Consider the following 19,141-nt stretch of genomic DNA (forward strand, 5'->3'; position numbering starts at 1 on the left):
GACTTTGAGCAATTAGTAGGATTGGACACAGACTGAGGATTAGGTGTGCCTGAATTCTGGCTTTGTGTGTAATTTGCTGCATAGCATTCCGAAAACTATTTTATCTTACTGCCTTTTTGCATGCCTGCAAAATGTACTCTGAATGAGTACATCACTACCTATTAAAGGCTATCACTGCACTATCAGGACTCAACACTTCCCTAGACGCATGATCGCCATTCTCATCACTCCCTCTGCTCATTGCAAGTTGTAAAGCAGTACTGGTCTCATGCTCTGACTGATACAAGCTTTCTAGGAACAGGTGATGGCCCATTTTCCCAGGAGGTCCCTAGGGCAATTTGGGCTCTCAGGGACAGTCAGAGCAGAGGGAAACACCACGTCCAGCTACGAAGTGCTGTACTGCTAGTCAGGAGCCTTATTCCTATCTCCGGCTCTCTGCGCCTCAGTTTTTCTAACAACAAAATGGGAGTCAGCCATGTACACTTCAGTGTACAGAACATACAGCACTTGCATACGTGTATATATAACTTTGTACACAACTGAAAGCCCAGTATTGGCCTCTAACACTGAGGTAGTGCTAATGTGACATGGTGAGGAGTGACCAGGAACTGCGAGTAAAAAGCCTTGATTGTGACTTGAAGTCAAAGGGGTTTTGCGACTGGCTTAAAGAGGGTCGTGACCTCACTCCCTGTTTTATGCATGTCACTTATTGCTTAAAAAAAAAAAATTACCCCCCCAATATTACTTTTTGCTTTAGCTTATAAATAACCATTTCCTGTCCCCACATCTATTCAGACATGTACTACAGAGATAAAACTGTAGGTTAAGGAGCTCATTTTAGTATTTTCTTGTCTCCGTTACCTGTTCAGCATTTTCTTACCATCCCACAGGTGCTTGCTTTCCGAAGTGCTCTTTCGGGCACCCCTAGTTCCTGGCCTCAATTTTTCTCTTGTTGTGAAGCATTTTTCAGGCCTTGCCTCACTTAATGTGAGGACTATTACTCCTCTTCCTCTCTGTGGGGTGACTTCTATGTCGGTGGTTTTGGAATGACATCTCTCAGCAGGCTTCGCCAGGATCCAAGAGCTCTGTTGGGACCTGACTTCTGCAGACAGAATAAGCAAAAAGTGTGAATAACACGGTGTCTGTGTTAAATGAGACTTTCTCATTGCCCCTCCAACATAGAGACTCCTCTCTGCTTGGTTTTGTTTGGCCATGGGTGCTTGATCTGAGATAATTTTTTGGATGATTGCTTATAGCCTCAAGAAAGCGTTCGATGTCTAGCAGAGTAAATTGCCTGAACCAATCTCTTTCTTGTGTGTTGCCATTTCTACTATAGATTTTTTTTTTCTCCACATTGGAATGGTGGTAAAATCTTCTCTCTACCAGTCGCACAGGGAAAGCAGTCACTCCTAAACTGTCTCATCTCTTCCTTCCAGGTTGTTTTAAAACGTGGTGGTCAGCTGAACCCCTCTGCTCCCTGACTGACCTCACATGATTTCTAGGTGCTTGTTATTTATTTGAAATGCAGTCACTTCTTATTCTCACACCATCTGGCCAGACATGTCTGCTTTTACATACTGTAGAAGTTCTAATCTAAGATACTTGATCCTTAACAGTTAGGATCATGCAGTTTAGTTAAAATTTATATATAATTTATTTACATTTAGATAATGAAATACTCACTTACACTTTGTTTTTATGCACGTAAACCAAGATTCCAAATGGATGTCACTATCAATTTGCTAGGAATTCATACACATTCCTTAATGCTTATACAGTGGACTCATTCTATGTTAATACTCGCCCATTTTTATCCTGTGTCTCCTAAATAATTCATGTTTATTGTTTACTACTTACAAGTACCACTGCATTTTGACACCAGACTCTTCACTGGCAGCTGTATAAAACAAAATTACTGTTATCTAGACTGCAAGATTCACTTTCTAAATATTTTCCTCTTTTAAAAACCGACTTGAAAGGAACGATTCATTCATACCTACCTGTTATGTAATATGCCAGTTTCTTGAAGGACTATAAATTTTTATTTTATATCTAGTTGCAGGCGGGTGGGGTGGAAAGAGGCATGTCAATGAATGTCAATATTTGAAAAACTGATTCTCTTTGCGTTCCAGGCAGCTTGTCAGCAAATACCCACCTTGCTTGGCTCCCAAGCTGGATTAGCAAGTCATGGGAAAGCATCCTGTTACTCTACACACAGCCTGGGATGAGAATTGAGTCCAACCAGTCCAGACCTAAGGTGTAGAAGGAAGTCCCCCTGCAGTCGTCCTTCTCTGGACACCTTGAGCTTGAGGACACAAGCTTGAGTCCCTGTAGCAGGTTGTCCCCATCTGAAAGCAAGAAAAACAAACAACAATATTCCAAATGTGCTTTCAAAGAGGGATGTGGAAGTTGAGACTATAAAATGAGATACATCTTAAATAATATATAATCCTAAATACCCAGTAGTCTTACATGTAGAAGACCCACCTTCCATGCCCTCAACTGCATCAGATAGAGAATTTGTCTTGTTTTCCTCAAGAAGCAGTGAAAAAAAATTGAGATGTTTTTTGTCCCAAAATGTATGAAGCCTTCCCTAAATATTAATTTTCTGGCCAGTCCTAGTCAGTGCTAAATGACTGTTAAGGTTATATATAGACTCTACTAAGCTGTATTTTATCTCAGATTTGAACAGTTTAATTTAAACTGATCTGAGTAAAACCAGAAAAAACCCTAGACATTTGTTGACATTTATTTTCTAAAAAATATTGCTAAAAATTTATTATTCAGCAATAAAATAGGCAGAGCTTACAAGCAAATGATATAATAATAATAATGCTAAACATAAGCTTACTCATGTCATACTGTAAAGGCAAAGCCCTTGTAATAAACTCATAATGAGGTATGGTAGAAACATTAAAAAAAGACAAGAATAACAATACCAGTACACAATAGATACCGAACCACATTTTTGTCATCTCTACCTACATCCCAAAGATGTTTACTGTGAATTCTTCTTATGCTGTGTAGATTTCATTTAAATAAAGTTTTGATCCATTCTAGTTGGTAAGCTTCTAAGTGTAAGTAGATGCAGTAATTAAGATGCTTAAACATAAAGCCATGAAATAACATGACATTCATGACATGCATTGAAGCTTTTCTGTAGGTCTCTTTCAGGTATTATTTTTATTGTTGATACCCTGGAAACAGTGACATTTTTTAAATAGGTCAAGTAAGTTTTAACCTTAATAAATTAAAGAATTAACATATTTATAGCATGCCATAATGTTGTTCAGGTGGAGGAGCTGACTCTCATACCCTCTTCAGGACTGACAGAGGAAAGAGGGGGTATCCCCAGGCTCTCCAGCGCTGCAGGAAGGTTTAGTACCATTCTCACAGGAGTCCTGTGGAGAAGCCACATTTTTGCTGCGCTTTGCCCAGGGAGTGAAAGCCACACTGTACAAACACTGATTTATCAAGGGACAGAAAGGGAAAATGAGCTTTTCCACCTGTTTGCTTCAGACCGTATCCAGCCCTGGGAGAGGGTCTCGGCCCAGGGAGGGCTACTTCCACTGCTACAAACCAGAACTTGAAATAGTGCATTCACAGCAAAACAACATTTCTAGATACCATGCTCGCGACTACGACTGTGCATGATGACCTGGACCCAGACTTCGTAACAACCTGCTTTTCTAACAATAACATACCACGCCTTTACAGGCACTTGGCATTCACAGGTCTGAAAGCAGAAGGCTGCACTGATTATAGCTGTCTGAATTCAGTAATGCTTAGGTCTGCCTGAAGATGACCAAAGTGAGTATTTTCCTACATGATTTATTTTTAAAAGATGACTTTTGAAGTACAGTGTTAGAAGACACTAAAATACACTATAGGCCTTGGCTTATTTTACGAGTTTGCTATACTCTGCTCTTCCTTTAACTTCAAAATATCAGAAGTGCCTTGTTTCCCTGGACAAGTTTCTGTATGACTCACCATTTCTGTAACTTCAGCCTCACATTCATGAATCCACCAAGGCTACTGAATATTTATCAGATTTTGGAGTTTTTTTTTTCTTTTCTAAAAGATTTGCATTTAAATAAATAACAACAAAAGAAAAAGCTGAAAAGAGTCTTCCAGAACTCCCTTTCCCCCACATTACCTCTTTTAACTTTTGTACCATCGTTGCCGTCATTGTCTACCAAATCTTCCCAAGCAGACAGAGAATATATTACTGCTGCAAAACCCAAGATGCAGTTTAGGAACAATAAATGCATGCGATTACATGAGTTTACAACATGCATATTGTTATGATACTTGTAGCTTTTTATTACTATTATTAAAAAGTCTACAATATTTGCTTAGTTCTTCATTAAAACTAATGTTGAATTTGCTGTTTATTACTTTTGTGTTATTTTATTGGATTTCTTTTCCTGGAAGGTGCTCTACCAGAAAATGTGAATTTATCTTCCTTTAATTCATTTAAAATTAGCTTCTCTCAGCATAATCTTTTTCTATTCTCTCCCTGGGCCATAGCCACTCTTTACACAAGAGAGTCTTCTGGCAGCATTACCTCCCTGTTTTGGTACAAATGCCACCAATGAGGACCTGCCACCCTCTTTGGTGCCAACAGAACTGAGATGTTTCTCTTGGACTGGCTCCAACAAGGGTGAAAATCAGAGCTTTTGCATGTTAGTTCCTGCAAGCAACAAAAAAGAAGCACCAAGATCTCATCTGCTGACTCTTCGCATAGGCTTTCCTTTTCCCACAGGCACCCCTGCTACACCTCAAACATCCACAGAGTGGAGAATAAGCTCAAGACCAGAGAAATGGAGACTTTTGCTGCTAATGGAAATGGCCGCTCAGGACACAAATAGTGTTGGGGAAAAGCTCTGAGTCAGTTTTCCCTTCATTCCCACTCACTAATGCAGAGAAAAGGAAGATGTAAATACACTGAAGGAAAAAAAAGATTTTTTTTTTTTTTTAAAGGAGCAGCAACCTTGGGCGCTTGAAGCTGCTTCTGAGGGTCTGCAAGAGAATAGAGCCAGCCTCTGCTAAATGTTTACTAACCTCAGAAACAACTGAGCTCTTTGTCCTCTCCCTAGCACTTCCAGAACTCCATGAAGAAGCAAACAGGAGCAACCCAAGCTCTTCCCCATGTCGCGCCTGAGGAAACCTGCACCAGGAAAAGGGCAGCACCAGATGATGAACCAGAGGCATTTGGGTGTGTGATACCTCATACTAAGTCACACTTGTAAACAATGGTTTCAAGGGCAGGTTTTCCATTTGTAAGGGATTTTTTGGCCTTGCTATTACCATGATGTGTTTATGACTAGAGCAATGACTAGGGCTCTGGGATTAGCACAGCAATGACGTACAATGCCACAGCTAGTGGGACAGGACGTCTGTTAAGAACAAGAAATGCCCTCCTTTGCTGGAGGTTTGCTGGTCATTATGCTGGTCCCACTAACATAGCTGCAGCTGCTAAACTGCATTGCAAGAATATTAAATGCTTTTTTAGCACTGGTCTTCCATGCTAGCAATTGCTGTACAGAAAGGCATTACAAAACCTCCACAGAGAAAGGCTGTCTCTACTCAATTCCCAAGCCAGCACCAGGAAAAAGTTCAGCAACTTCCAGACCATCAACACTGCATCCGTTCTGGAGGCAAGTGCTAATGCTAAGAGTTTTCCCTTTATACATTTACTAGAACTAATCCGTACCTTTCTAAACTCAGAGCAATTTCCTGTCCTGAGGCAAAAGTGTCTTCTCATTCTAAATCCGCTTTAACGATCATGCCTACCCCATTCCACTGAGACTGTTCAGAGGGAAGAGACTCTAATCTATTTAGCTTCACAGAGGGTTTCTCTCTGACACATGCTCTCCTAATAGACCATTTATCAGGATGAAGGGTGCTCCCCAGAGAGTGCAGACAGGAGGACAGGCCTAGCCTGAGTGACAGTCTGTCCAGCAGAGATTGACTTTAATGAAGCACAGAATAAACAGGAAGATTAAGAGAGTGCAAAAATCAGTGACAAGTTTTGAGTTCACCTGGGCAGCTTACTGTGCAGCACAGATCTGCCATTGAGTTATAAATGTTATATATCTGTTTGGTTGCTAAGGATCACCTATAACACACAGAAATCCTGCACACATTATAAGAGAAAGCTTTCCCCTTGATTCTCACCCTTGAGAGAGGGTACCTGCTTGAAACCCAGAAACACTCACAAGTTGTAGGTGGACGGGACTCTGGCGGTTGTCTGGTCTGACCCCCTGCTCAGAGCTGGGCCAGTTTGCAGCATGTTGCTCTGGGTTTCAGGGCTCTGGGATTTTCTAAGTAATTCTTTTTCAGATGACAACCTTTTGTAGATATTCATCACGGAGTTTCTTTCTCTGCCACGGAAGTCTGGCGATAGTGTGAATATATTCTATGGGATCCATCTTAGCAAAGTTCAGACTGTAGCATCTGCATTTGAGTCTGAGGTCCTGTTACTGCCCATGGATAGAAGCAGGTATGCCTGCCAATTATAAACGTCTGCCTCAGGGTGACATCATGTCAGCGTCTCTCTCCACTGGCTGTTAATGGAAAAAGATCAACTCAGACACAGATAAGTTTGGACAATGACTTTCACCCACAAACATCAGGCACGTAGCCCTGAGGTGTAGCCAAGTCTCATTCTTCATTCTGACAAGTGTGCCTTTTACTTCAGACATCTCTCCAACATCTTCATACTCATTTCTTTTGCTGGACTCTGATTGAAATTGATAAATGGAGGCTGAGACTGAGGCTATGAATGGAGAGAAGTTTTTCATCCAGTGATAATGAGCTACAAATGTGGAAAGGAACCTTACTACTACAACACCTCACAGCTAGAAAAGCCTGATTACACTGTACGCATCTACTACCAGCAAGTAAGACTCATGTTAAATCTTCTTGTCTCTGGATGATCTACTGAATTCAAATAATACCATTTTGGTAAAGCAAAGAAACCAATCATTATTCTTTCTGCAGATGCTAGTACTGATGAGAACAGAGAATACTGGCAGGATACTTTATTCCCAGAAAAATGAATGGGAGTTTTAGCTCTAGTCTCTAGAGCAGCAGAATTAAGTCAGTGCTAACTACTTTCAAATAGTTTTGTTCATGCAGGTCAGACAAACTCTTTACCAAAACAAAGAGTAGAAGTTTCCAAACAGGACAACAACTACAACACACACTCTTGCTACAAAATCTCAGGAGCACCTGTAGTTTTTGATATAAAGTGGCTACATAAAATCAGCTTTATAGATGCTGTTCTAGAGCTCACACTGTCTAGTTTATTTCTGCTTTGTCTGCACTAGTATTCACATATGACATCCACCCCAACAGACAACGGCTACTCCACTGTATAGACTTTTGTGGTTTTTTTAACTTTAAAGCAGCATATATAAGGTCTTTCTGTGAGTACAAGAATTGAAGTTATATATGAAACAAGCAATACAAAAACCGTAATCTTAGAGGTTTTAGGATCCCAATCTGCCCATATTGCAATTATAGACTGTCAACAGATGATGGCACCAAAATTCAATCTGTAAGCAAACACTACTAGATAACTGACAGATTGCTTGGACAAATTAAAACAAATGAAATTTAGCTAATTTAAACTGTATAAAATAGACATAAACTAAGTAAAGGCTGGAATGCACCTTTTAAAATAAACCATCACCTTTCCCCTGCTCCCTCTTCCCCCATGTCTCAGACTTCAAACCTTAACCAGTAAACAAAGACTTTGCCTTTCAAAGTATGCACAGCAAATGAGACACTGAGTCAGAGTCTTACTTCTGAGGGATACTGTGGATAGGTATTCATGTTACTGGAGTCGTCATGCCTTCAGCCTTTGCTAACCTTGTGCTATGTACAGCAGTAAGCATTCTCTTAAAAGCACAGGCTAACTACAGGATCAGATGCACAAGCAAGAATGTGAAGCTTAAGAATCAGCAGTAGGCAAGTTGTACTTCTAAATCCATAAATAATTTGGCTGTTAGAAGTCACAAATGTACTACCCCTCCAGAGATATTTTCATGAATTTCTTTTTTCAATCTTTGTCAATTGCTCTGGTTTAAACATCATCAGCTTTGGCTAGCACTTGAAAAACCATCTGGTATATAAATATTCATCAGTTAATTTATGAGAAATATAGTCTCCTTTCACTGCTTCTCAGGTAAACATCGTGAACGGATTTAAAATAGCAGGAGCAGTATATATGATTTAAATTTGGTAACCTGATTAGTAATAGTATTTCTAATGCAGGCTACACCTTAAAGCAGAAAAGAGGAAGGTGTTAAATAATTCAACAGAAAGTACAACAAATGAACACTTAGGTGGTTAACAATTTACTGTTCTTTAGTCCTTGCAGAGGTTTAATGGAAGCTATGTTGCTTAATCTATGAAAAGTGTTTTCTATTTGCCATATGTTAGCAGAACCATCATTAAAACTGTGATTTACTACTGGAATGAGCCTCAAAAATATTATGCCCCAACATCATGTCCTGGAAGCAATGGTCAGGTCAGCATTTTGTTCATAGTATTATGCTCTGATATGCCTCGAGCAAGACAAAAATGTCCTTTAATTCTGAAAGGCCAAAACCCCAATAACTATACTTGTTAGAAGTGTAATTAGTAGGTTGAATTCTACAGTCCAGAATAATGCTAGTGGCTAAACAATTTTTTGAAGGGTAGAACGCATTAATATTTCACAAAAGGTTTTTAAAACTAAAAAATACTCCAAAGCCTAACTATGGAATATAGAGAGTAAAACATTTTTGAAACCTAACGCATTCATATCATGCTATTGCCAAAATGGCTGCATTGAAATTTGAAAACTTAAAACTGCAACTTCGCTGTTCAGAGACCACTGTGAAAGCAATTTCTATAAGCTGTCCCTTTATTCCTTCTAGCTTACTCATTTATTGATAGGACTGTAATTTTTTGACAGACAGTAATGAAGGTATTAGTAGCTGTTTTACCCTGCTTTGTACATTTTATATACCTTTCCTCATTAAAGAATATTTTGACACATTATAACAAGACAACATTATTCTTTATCCTTGATGCACAGGTAACATCTTTATACTAGTATGTGTCTGTTAAAAAAGAGCAAAGATTTTTATTATTAGAAACTGTACACTCTCTTTGCTTTTAAGGTATGACAGGAAAAGGGTTTATATGAGACGTCAAAGTCTTCCTATGCAAGTGAACAGGAAGCAAATATGATTGAGTTTTACACCATTGAAAATAAAAACAAGATTCAAAACATACCTTCATTCTTCGTACAAAGTATGTTGTAGGAATTTTTTTTTTTTTTTGGTAACACTGAAGTTATCTGTACTGTTCCAAAATAAATCTTTCATTCTATCTGATTGATGCTTCTCCCTGTGTATTTTGAGTATTATTGCCTTGGTCACTTGCTTGGGAAAGGCCTTGTACATGAAAACACTGGAATGGAAATTAAGAAAATACTTTGTTTCTAGCTCTACTAAAAGTACTATATACGCTCTGCTTAATCTGATTTTCATTGAGGGCTTAGTTGCTTATTCTCCGTATTTCTGTCTTTGATTCATTAAAATCTTTCCTTTCTCCAACCTCCCACTGCAAACTTTTTACAGGATTTTTTGTTAACAAACCATATTTATACCATATAGATCAAAACCATAAATCTGGGTTGGGCTTCTGCATGAAGCTGTACTAGAAGTGAAAAACGACAATATGGGTTGGAGTTAAAAGGCCAAAGTTGCACAGTTAAAATAGCAGCATGTTATTTCTAGTTCCTTAAGTAGCTAAAATCAAGTCAGGGCAGACTAGAATTGATTTTGTTCAAATGAAGTATTTTACATCTTTTCTTTGCATTACTGTTTTTCCTCACAAGACCACTAGACCAATTACTAAACTACCAAAGTCTAACCCTGATCCTTCTCAACAGATACAAGGACCATGCTTCATCTAAGCACTTAAGAATCACTTTATCCCAAAAAGCCACCCTTGACTGATGAGCAAACAGCCTGCCAGCCTCATATACAAGCTGTAAAAGCAAACATGATGCCCAGAGTCATCACGCCAGCAGGCCTTTCTTCTAGCTAAGTGGGCAACACTGCTGGTATGGGAAGAGTATTTGCAGAGAGGTAGATAACACTGACTCATCTAGATTAAGTTATTCTTTTGCTCCCTGCTCACTGAGGAAGGGAATTAAATAAGATACATAGAAGCCTGACTTCCTACTAGAATTTAATTTGACTAGCATTGCAGCATGCATCTTCTGCAGATTAGACTGTTAATGACTACGTCTCAGCTAATCTCGTACTTTTAATTCGTGTGCTAGATCTATTCTGTGATGATCACTGTTGGGACCACAGTACAGTGGAGATTCACCAACAAGACTTCAAATGGGCCGAGTGAGGTGTCGCAAGGAACAGTTGTGGTAGTAGAAAACTTGGTATGGATTAACAGCTCTGCCTCCAGACTGTTCAGCCACCCTCCCTCAGCTTTACCAACCACTTTACCCAAGCTATTTTTGAGTTAACTCAAGTGCAAATACAAGGCTGGCATCCTAATTGCCTGCACTGTAGATGAACCAAGGCAGACAAGACTGGTTCAATAGGAATCTCAATCAGACATCAGGTTAAAACAACCATTAACACATCATTTTGCAGAACAAAGGCCCTGGAAATGCATAATCCCTGAAGCAATACAATACCCACATGATATCTGGTTAACCCCTCCCAGGAAAAAAATTAGCAAAGTCATGATTCCAGCTCATATAAGTCAGAAGAGATGGACTGGAGGGGCAGGGAGGCAGCCTGTGACTGGTACTAAAACACCAGAAGTAAAAATGGAATGAGTTCCTCCACTCCTGGAACATCGCTCAATGATGAGGAGCTTCAAAAGGCTACACCTCACTGGCCACATAACAAAAATTTTCTTTTGTTTTCAAGAAAGGCATGAGGATTATAGTACTCTATTTATCTTTGGCCAGCTTTATATTCAAAACCAAAATCCCACACTCTGTTCTTCTGGGACAAATGTGTGTGTGTGTGTGTGTCTATCTGTGCATTTTCGTAATTTATATAAAAGTTAATCCAGTGGTGTGATGAGAAATGCACATTACATTTAAATGAGCAGAGGGAATAACAAAGAAAACAGATGAATCCCATTACAGGTGTCTGTGAGGAAGAGAATACGGATGTGAAGCTCCAGTTTGAGAATTTTAACAGCTGTCAACATTAAAATACCCCAGTGGGAATTAGAAGAGTAAAGCCTTTAACAAATCTTGCAGGTTACTGATATTTGGCCTGTGCATCCACAGAGGACTAAAATTAATGGAGCAAGGTTTAAACTCAGCCAATGTGTTTAGGATAATTTTGTGTTCTGGTGAATGTCGTCTTCATCATGCAGAATGAATTTCTGTCTTTTACTAAGACAAATCTAGTAAATGTAGTATTTTTAACCTTCTGAATGTTCAGAGCAATGTACGCAAACTAGAGGACTAAAAGTACCATCTCACTCTTAAATGTAGCACAAGCAAGATTTAAATTGTAAGCTATTTGAAGAAGCTATATAAACTGGCAGCTTGCTCTTCACTTGCTTTTAGTTGCAGCACTAGAAGGGTGAGCTAGGTTCAATAATAGAGCAAACAACAAAGTTCAATCAGCTTAATTTCTGCTAATTACAAAAAAATTGAGACCCTCCTTAAGAAACAGATATTTGCCTTGTTTATAGAAATTCTCCCCACTACTATGAAAGCAGCAGTCTTTTTGCTACGATTATTAGAACCAAAACTGTGATATCTGCAGTAGGATGGGCTCGAAGTCACTCCTACTGGAGGGGTGCGAGAGGGAGTCTGGCAGGCGCACTCTGCTCTGGCTACAAAGCACTCAAGCACAAGGAAGCCTAGAATAACAGTTAACTATCTCTTACCTCAGTAATCCTTCCAAATCCAGTCTTCTACCTTCGAAAGAGACACACAACTTTGGTTCAATCAAGTTACAAAATTAAGCAAAACATTCTTCATAGAAAGCTTACAAAACACCAGCCATATATACATAATCTGTCATAGCCTGTTCCAATATTATAGGGTTATCATAAGAATAGCGTAGTATATAGTTGCCTTTTGATTGGCCTAAGGGCTTAGTTATTATATATGTGTGTTCACATAACTAGTCTTTACTCAAAGCTTAGGGTGAGCAGGGACTTTCTTACGCTCCCCAACAAGAAGGGCAAGGTTGACATAAAGAACGATAAAGTGTATACCTAGGCATCACTACCTATATAAAGATACCAAAATTAATAGAAACCCCATAGGCACAGCAGCCTACCACAGCCTTGTCTATTGTCTGCATTAATTTTTACTCTTCAACAGATCATAATCCCAGGAAAATAAAAATGAGCAGTTCTACTGCCATCTACAGTATCCGATGTCCTCCCAATACCACCCTTCCAACTGCTATTGCACAAAGAGAAAGTAAAATACTGCAAAAATAACAAAACAGAGGATATGAAAAATAAAAGAAGCAGAAGAAATCTGTAAGAGAGAAGTAGCTTATTTTGCACGTTCTCTACAAACAGCAGTAATGCACAAAACCAGTGATGGGCAGAAATGCTTGTCCAGCGGTCTGTAAATGACACAGTTACATGGATTACCTGTGTCAAGTTAGAAGACATTGAGGCTTATGGATGAGCCCATAATCAACAAAATAACCCTCCTCTATTTTCAACCTACTTGTGCAAAACAAATAGAACATGAGAATTCAGTATAATTCTAAAAATTGCTATGAGATATTTAGCATAGCCCAGACCTTCTCTTCGTGGGGAAGATTAATGATATTTGAAAATCAGGAATCCACAAATTATGTAAAGTGGCAGTTCAGCCTATTTTAATGCAAGACCCTTTAGGTCTGAACACATTATGTAGCATTTCTTCTAGAAGCTCTTCAGAAAAGTCAAATTTATTTTATCTTGCCACAAATAAAGAACAAGTTGCTGACAGGGGTACAATGCTTCTTTCAAAGGATTGCAGTATAAATGGACTCACTATAATTTGTTTTGTTAAATCAGATACTAGCTCTTGACCTGCATAAAAGATTATTTTGAGAGAGAAACATGTTGTCTTACCTTCACACAAGAGCTCTTTAAAGTCCCAGAATTTTGGGGAAGTAACTATGTGGCTTTCTGCAATATGCAGCACTATGCTCAACATTTAAAAAGAAAATAAACATTACAGAATCCAAACTACACTGGGATTTGGCTTTCAAGATTCAGAGATGCTTGGATTTTAGTGCTTGTTTAACTTACTTTAGTATTTGAATCTTTATTTAGACATGATTCCCAAAACTTCTACAAACAATGGACAGATCAGAGTGGGAGTTTCCATCTGCTCTGGTAACAAAGAATTAGTTCGAAAATTTTCTTTCTAGTCACCTGGTAAAAAAGGATTTTGATATTCTGCTCTTCTCCCATACATTGATCTATCTAGGTAACTTTAAATCAGTAAAGCAAATAATTACAGGTTCCTAGAAGACATAATGCTTATTTACAGTTTTGCAAACCATTAGAATACTAACTTCAAAACAAAATGAGCTTGTTTTATGCTTACTTGTCCTTAAAAGAAAAATTATAGAAATAAAAATCAGGATAAAAAAATCATTTAAAAAAAGAAAATGTTACTGTGTTTGTGAGAGAGGGAAAGAGCAGCTTTAGCTTTCCATGCCAAAGGTGGGAAACTATTCCACTTGTGAAGTCAAGCCTGTTAATTGTTATTTTAAAGGTTATTCATACCAACTGCAAATGCAAGGCCATTTTCAATCATTTGCAGTACATGGGATGTCCAAAACACACATCCAGAAACAGGCTAAGAAACTGAGTATTTACATCATAGAATTGAAGGGTAATTTAACACACACACAAAAAATCTCATTTAAATCCAGAAATATCAGTATTGTAAAACTGTATTTAAAATTCAGTATGTTTAAAACATAATAGAACTTTGATAAAATAACGTGTCCTTCCAATTGTCAATCATCTAAGTGAGCAAGAAAGATTGGGTCCATGTGACACTTTTCCTAGAGGTTGCCTCCTTTCGCAATGAAATCTAAACTAAGGTAAGAAACAGTTTTTTAGCTAACTATAACACAACACAATAGCATTTGGCTGAGCCTGCAGACAATCCAAAACCATACCCTCCAGGGATTATTAACCCTTTGCTAGTAAATTTAACCTTCAAATTAATTTATTGCAGACTGAGGAAAGCAGAAAAGAAAGCAGCTGGATTGAAGATCTAAGGTGAATAGAGCACTGCTCTGGTTTCTTAAATGAGCCAAACCTGTGTAGTGGCTGGAGCACAGGGAGCACACTACTCATCTCAAAGCTGCCTGAAGGTTATGCGAAAACTGGCTGTATCTTGCAGCACTAACTCATCAACTGCCATGGGGAAATCTGCTTAAGTACACACTGCAGGGTATGGTTTGCAGTATGTTGCTGCTTAGAATGCTGCTAGAGAAATGAGGCAGTTATGAGCATACTTGAAAGAGAAAGGACCTGACTGTAATTAGGGAATAAGCGTGCATTAGAGGCTTTTAAAATTTAATTTGGATACCAAATTACATCTCAGTTCTCTTTCCTTAACAAACAACAACAAAAAAGCTTCTGACCTAAAATAATCTTCTTTAAAACTGAGTACAGCAGCTATTACTCATCCTTTATATTGTACTGTCACCCTGAAAACACCACCCAATGAGGTCTTATTGTACTTGTCCTACAAATATATGACACAATCCCCTCCCCAAAGAGTTTGCAGTTTATATGTTATAAAGTCTAATTATAGTGTGAGCGTAAACCAGAAACCCTCTTACAAGAGGCAAAATTCTGAAAAATCAAGATAATTACAACCCTAGCTCATCCTGATCTGTGAGTCTATTTTTAGAACAGTATAGCCTGATGTGCTCTGAGCTTTTTTTTATTTGCATTAAGTCCTCTGTGATTCCTCCTCTGAAATGTGTGCATATGCTGAGTCCATGTGAGATGCTACCACTGGTGCTTGTCATAAGAATTAAATCCCTCTCAAGCTTGTTTACAGCTCAGCACTTGTCATACTGCTCCCCTGAGCTTCATGGCTGGTTGGGTTTTTTTCCTTTCTCTTTGGCTCTGTGAAAGATTTAATTTCTTTTTTGTTTATGTGTGTACTTACACTTGCAGGTGCAGAAAAGAAAAAAATTGCTGTACCCAGATGTTTTGAAGCTGCAGTAGCATACATACAGCTGAAATTAAGGAGAAGAACTGTAGCAGATAAAACCAACTTTCTCATACAGTATTCTACAGCATATTTAATAAACCTATCATGTTTCATTGACAAGAAGACTCTTGAATTCAATTTTAGGAAGACCAGAATATTTTACACTTCCTGTCTCTGCTCTTTTGCAAAGAGTTTTTTTAAAGTCTGAAAGTGGTCCAATTACTCCTATTTTCAATTTTGCTAATATCTTCTTGTAGTGGTTACAGACTCAATCGTCAATACAGCTACTGCATACCAAGCTGGCTTAGCTCTTTACTGAATTAGTTGAACCTCAGAGAGTTTTATCCAGATTTTCACCCATACTTTGAAAAATATATTGAATTGTTAAAAAAAAGTTACCCTCTTGCTTCTGTAGTAATAGGAGAAATCATTGCCTGTAGAGACTCTAGTTCTAATATCTCAAATCACATCTAGTTAAGTATGTCTCCATTTCACAACTGCAGCTGGTTAACCTTGCAATTCATTTACCCCACCACATACTCTAACAGTCCATAAAAGGGTGCAAAGATTAATGAGCGATGGTTTCATAGGCAACTACTGTAGCTATCCATCTACAAACACAGTAACAGCTTTCTGCTTCACCTTAACAGCATGTGCAGACAGAGCCTTTCCGCAATCAGTAGAAGGGCTGCTAATTTCTTTGTTCAAGCTCAGCACATGCATTGAGAACCTTTCCTTAGATATGCATGTTCCTAGTCAATTAAGTTTATTCACATAACTATGTGCAGAAAAAATAGTTCTTTTGTTAACTTTCTTTGATGAACTTTTACCTTTTAACTTTTCTAGTCATGCACAATCTGTAACACAGAACTTGCTGATGATGGGAACGGTAAAAATACAAGCATCTGATGCAGAACCCACTGGAATTTTAAAGGACACTCTTGTGAAACCTAAACAGATGAATCTGCTTTTCTTTTAGCTGTTTTCAGCTTCAGTAACTTCCTTTAGAGCTTCCACTGGGCATTGTGTGGAAAAGCCTGATCAGTGGCTCTGTGACATGACCTCTACAATCACAGTGTTCTGCTTGCTGTCGCAGTGGCGAAGATGAACTTTTTTTTTATATCTATATCTTCGTTGGTTTTTCTCTGGATTTCTAGTTATCACCAAAATAAATCAAAAAAAAAAAAAAAAATTCTGTCTCCAGTGAGATTCTTTATGTTCCTGATCTTAGAACTGATCTGGCATAGCATTCAAAAGTTTAAGGTATTAGAGAAGCACCATGAAATTGATGAATATTAGAACTATAAATACATAGAACTATTTCTTCTTTAAAAACACTTTGATTTTATATCTCAGCATTACTAACTTCACTATGCACACTGTCAAACTGATGGCAGAGTAGTAAAGATATGTTTGTGTAAAAAAACGCAGGAGAGAATCCATTTCCTCTGCTAGGAGAAAGAACATGAGGATAATTAAACTGAAACTGTTTTTACAGCACCCCAAAATGCGACGTGTTGCACAAATAAAAACCAATCAGTACTGACTGAATACAGTCTCCGGCAAGCATAAAGGTTTCCTACTCTGTGCATGTTCTTTTCAGCAGATTAAATATAAGACAAGAGACCCTAGTGGATAACACAGGTGAGGTGCAGAAAGCACTTTTCAGCTCCCCCAAACCAGATATGGCAGTGAAATATATTTAACTTGACGGACAGGGATTATTACCTGAGTTTGGACTGAGTGAACTTTGTCAATTATTGACTTTTATCTAATTAGCATACATTATACTCAAGGATACCAGTTTACAGTCAGGTCAAATATCTTTGTGCTGTGAAGTGACTGATAACAGACAGTTTGGTCAGACGCTGCACAGAATCTCATGTTTCTGGATAGAGACCTCTACTCTCACTAACTAAAAGACTAAAAGCAGAAGCATTTTGCCTGTACATGTTCTATATTCCACTCACAGTAAAGTTCCCATTTGCTGCTGCTTCTTATTGATCTTTTATTGCACTGAGGCATCTTGACAATCCAATGACACTCTTCATTTGCTGCTTTGTATTTTCTCTGGAGATTCTGTTCAGCAGAATTCCTACCAGCTTTAGCATCACCTATAAGGAAGAGAATATGGCTGTTATTGCAGGGAGTCAGAAGTTCAGGGTGGATACATTTTACACACTCTAATTAGGGATAAACAAGAGACTGACCTTTAAAACATTTCTTCATAGTTCCCTTGCCCTGCTCCCCCCAATTTATTTTATGCAAGGTCACATACAAAATGATATAAAAGAGATGTGATCAAGAAACTTTCATAAAAGTGGATTGTAAGCTCTCTCAAACAATACATTTTATTTTGATGGAAAGAACCAATGTATTTGTAAGGACTGTGTAAACATATCAAATAAAGAATACATTAACATAAACCACATATGATGTGAGAAGATAACAGATATATTTTTCTTATTGCCAAAATACAAATGGCAATAAGAGGCAACGGCATGTTAAAAGCTTCCAAGATACCACTGCTAAACAGCAGTTCCCTAGCGCAGTTAAATCACTCTGGGAAAGCTCACAGTCAGGAAAAGAGGTCCACTTCCATGCAGAATTCTTTTTTTTTTTTTTGTTTCATTTCAACAATGAATAAACTTTCCTATATATAATAGTGTCTATGGATCAACTGTATTAGGAAGGGCCAGCTTTAGCCTGGTGGAAGTGCACAAGCCTAGCAAAAGTTTGAGAGGCACAGCTGTCCTGGACAGGAACAATGCTTCCAGAGCCCTCAGGGAGCCCTGCTTCCTTCGTGCAAACTGACTGAATGCATATCTCGCCTACTTTTATGGTGAGTGGAGATGAAATCCCATTTCTCTCCATTGAGTAGCTCACCTACTCAGAAGCGTGCTTGGATTAGCAAGATGCTCTAATTCAAGTATAATGGCAATTTTACAACAATCTGTTTAGACAACTTTGTGCTCAAGAGAGCATAAGGATTGTTGCTGAACTCTACCCTCTTTTTAACATCATAAAAAATAACACCCCTTTTGTTCTTTATTACTCTGTTCATCTACATCAGGGAAAATAAAACCAAGTTCTGTTTTCATTATAGTTGCACATAAACAAGCGTGCGTGTGTGTGTACAAGAAAAAATAATGGTAATGCAGTAACAGTCCAATGTAGTTAAGACTTCACATGGCTTCCTATACTGCCACCACTTTACCCCCTATCAAGTTCAGTTTTTCTAAAGGTTTCCTTTCAGGCTGAATTCTTCCTAATTACTCACAGTACTGGGATTCATTTTGAGTCCCTCCATTCTGTCCCAGGTTTACTTAGTAATAAGATTTCATATATAAACAATTAAAAATTAAAGTGTGAGTGCTGAATGTCTTCCTGGGTAGCAGACTAGTTTTCTACTTTCTAAAATCCTACACAATAACATTTGGATTTTCAGAATTTATACTGAAAATTAATCTTCTGTAATTGCAATAGGGTGCCCCTATTGTAACATGCTTGCTTGGATGAACCAAATATGTTGAATTTGCATAGATATAAAAACATATATCATGTGCGTGCAAATTATAAAAGTTGTATTATAACCTTTAAGCCTTTACACTGAAGGATGTATAGGTCATACTCAAAAAAGGTTTCTACCTTCAGTGGCAGCAGTTAATTGAAATATACACAACTAATAACATCTCTGGAGATGCAGCCATAATAAGCAGACAGTTTCCGAAGGAACTGATCCAATAGCTTCATTACTTGCAGCTGTTTGGTATACTGAAAGCTCACTGCATTTATTCCTCTTATGGAAATGCTTTCCCCCCAACAAAGTAGGAATTTTTCTACAATTCCTTACAGACCACTCCAAAAGCTGTATTTCTTAGGCTGTGG

General features: G+C 38.2%; 1 long non-coding RNA gene across 1 annotated transcript; it reads right to left on the reverse strand.

The window, feature by feature from the left end:
• Positions 1-267: 267 nt before the first annotated feature.
• On the reverse strand, positions 268-17,382 carry LOC142086754 (uncharacterized). The gene is made up of 4 exons (XR_012675236.1): positions 17,224-17,382; positions 11,944-11,974; positions 2,156-2,348; positions 268-1,102 (listed from the first exon to the last, which is right to left on the reverse strand). It is a non-coding gene; the product is annotated as an uncharacterized LOC142086754 (long non-coding RNA).
• Between the last annotated feature and the right edge of the window lie 1,759 nt (positions 17,383-19,141).

Source organism: Calonectris borealis, chromosome 11, assembly GCF_964195595.1.
Source record: "Calonectris borealis chromosome 11, bCalBor7.hap1.2, whole genome shotgun sequence".
NCBI classification, from domain to species: domain Eukaryota; kingdom Metazoa; phylum Chordata; class Aves; order Procellariiformes; family Procellariidae; genus Calonectris; species Calonectris borealis.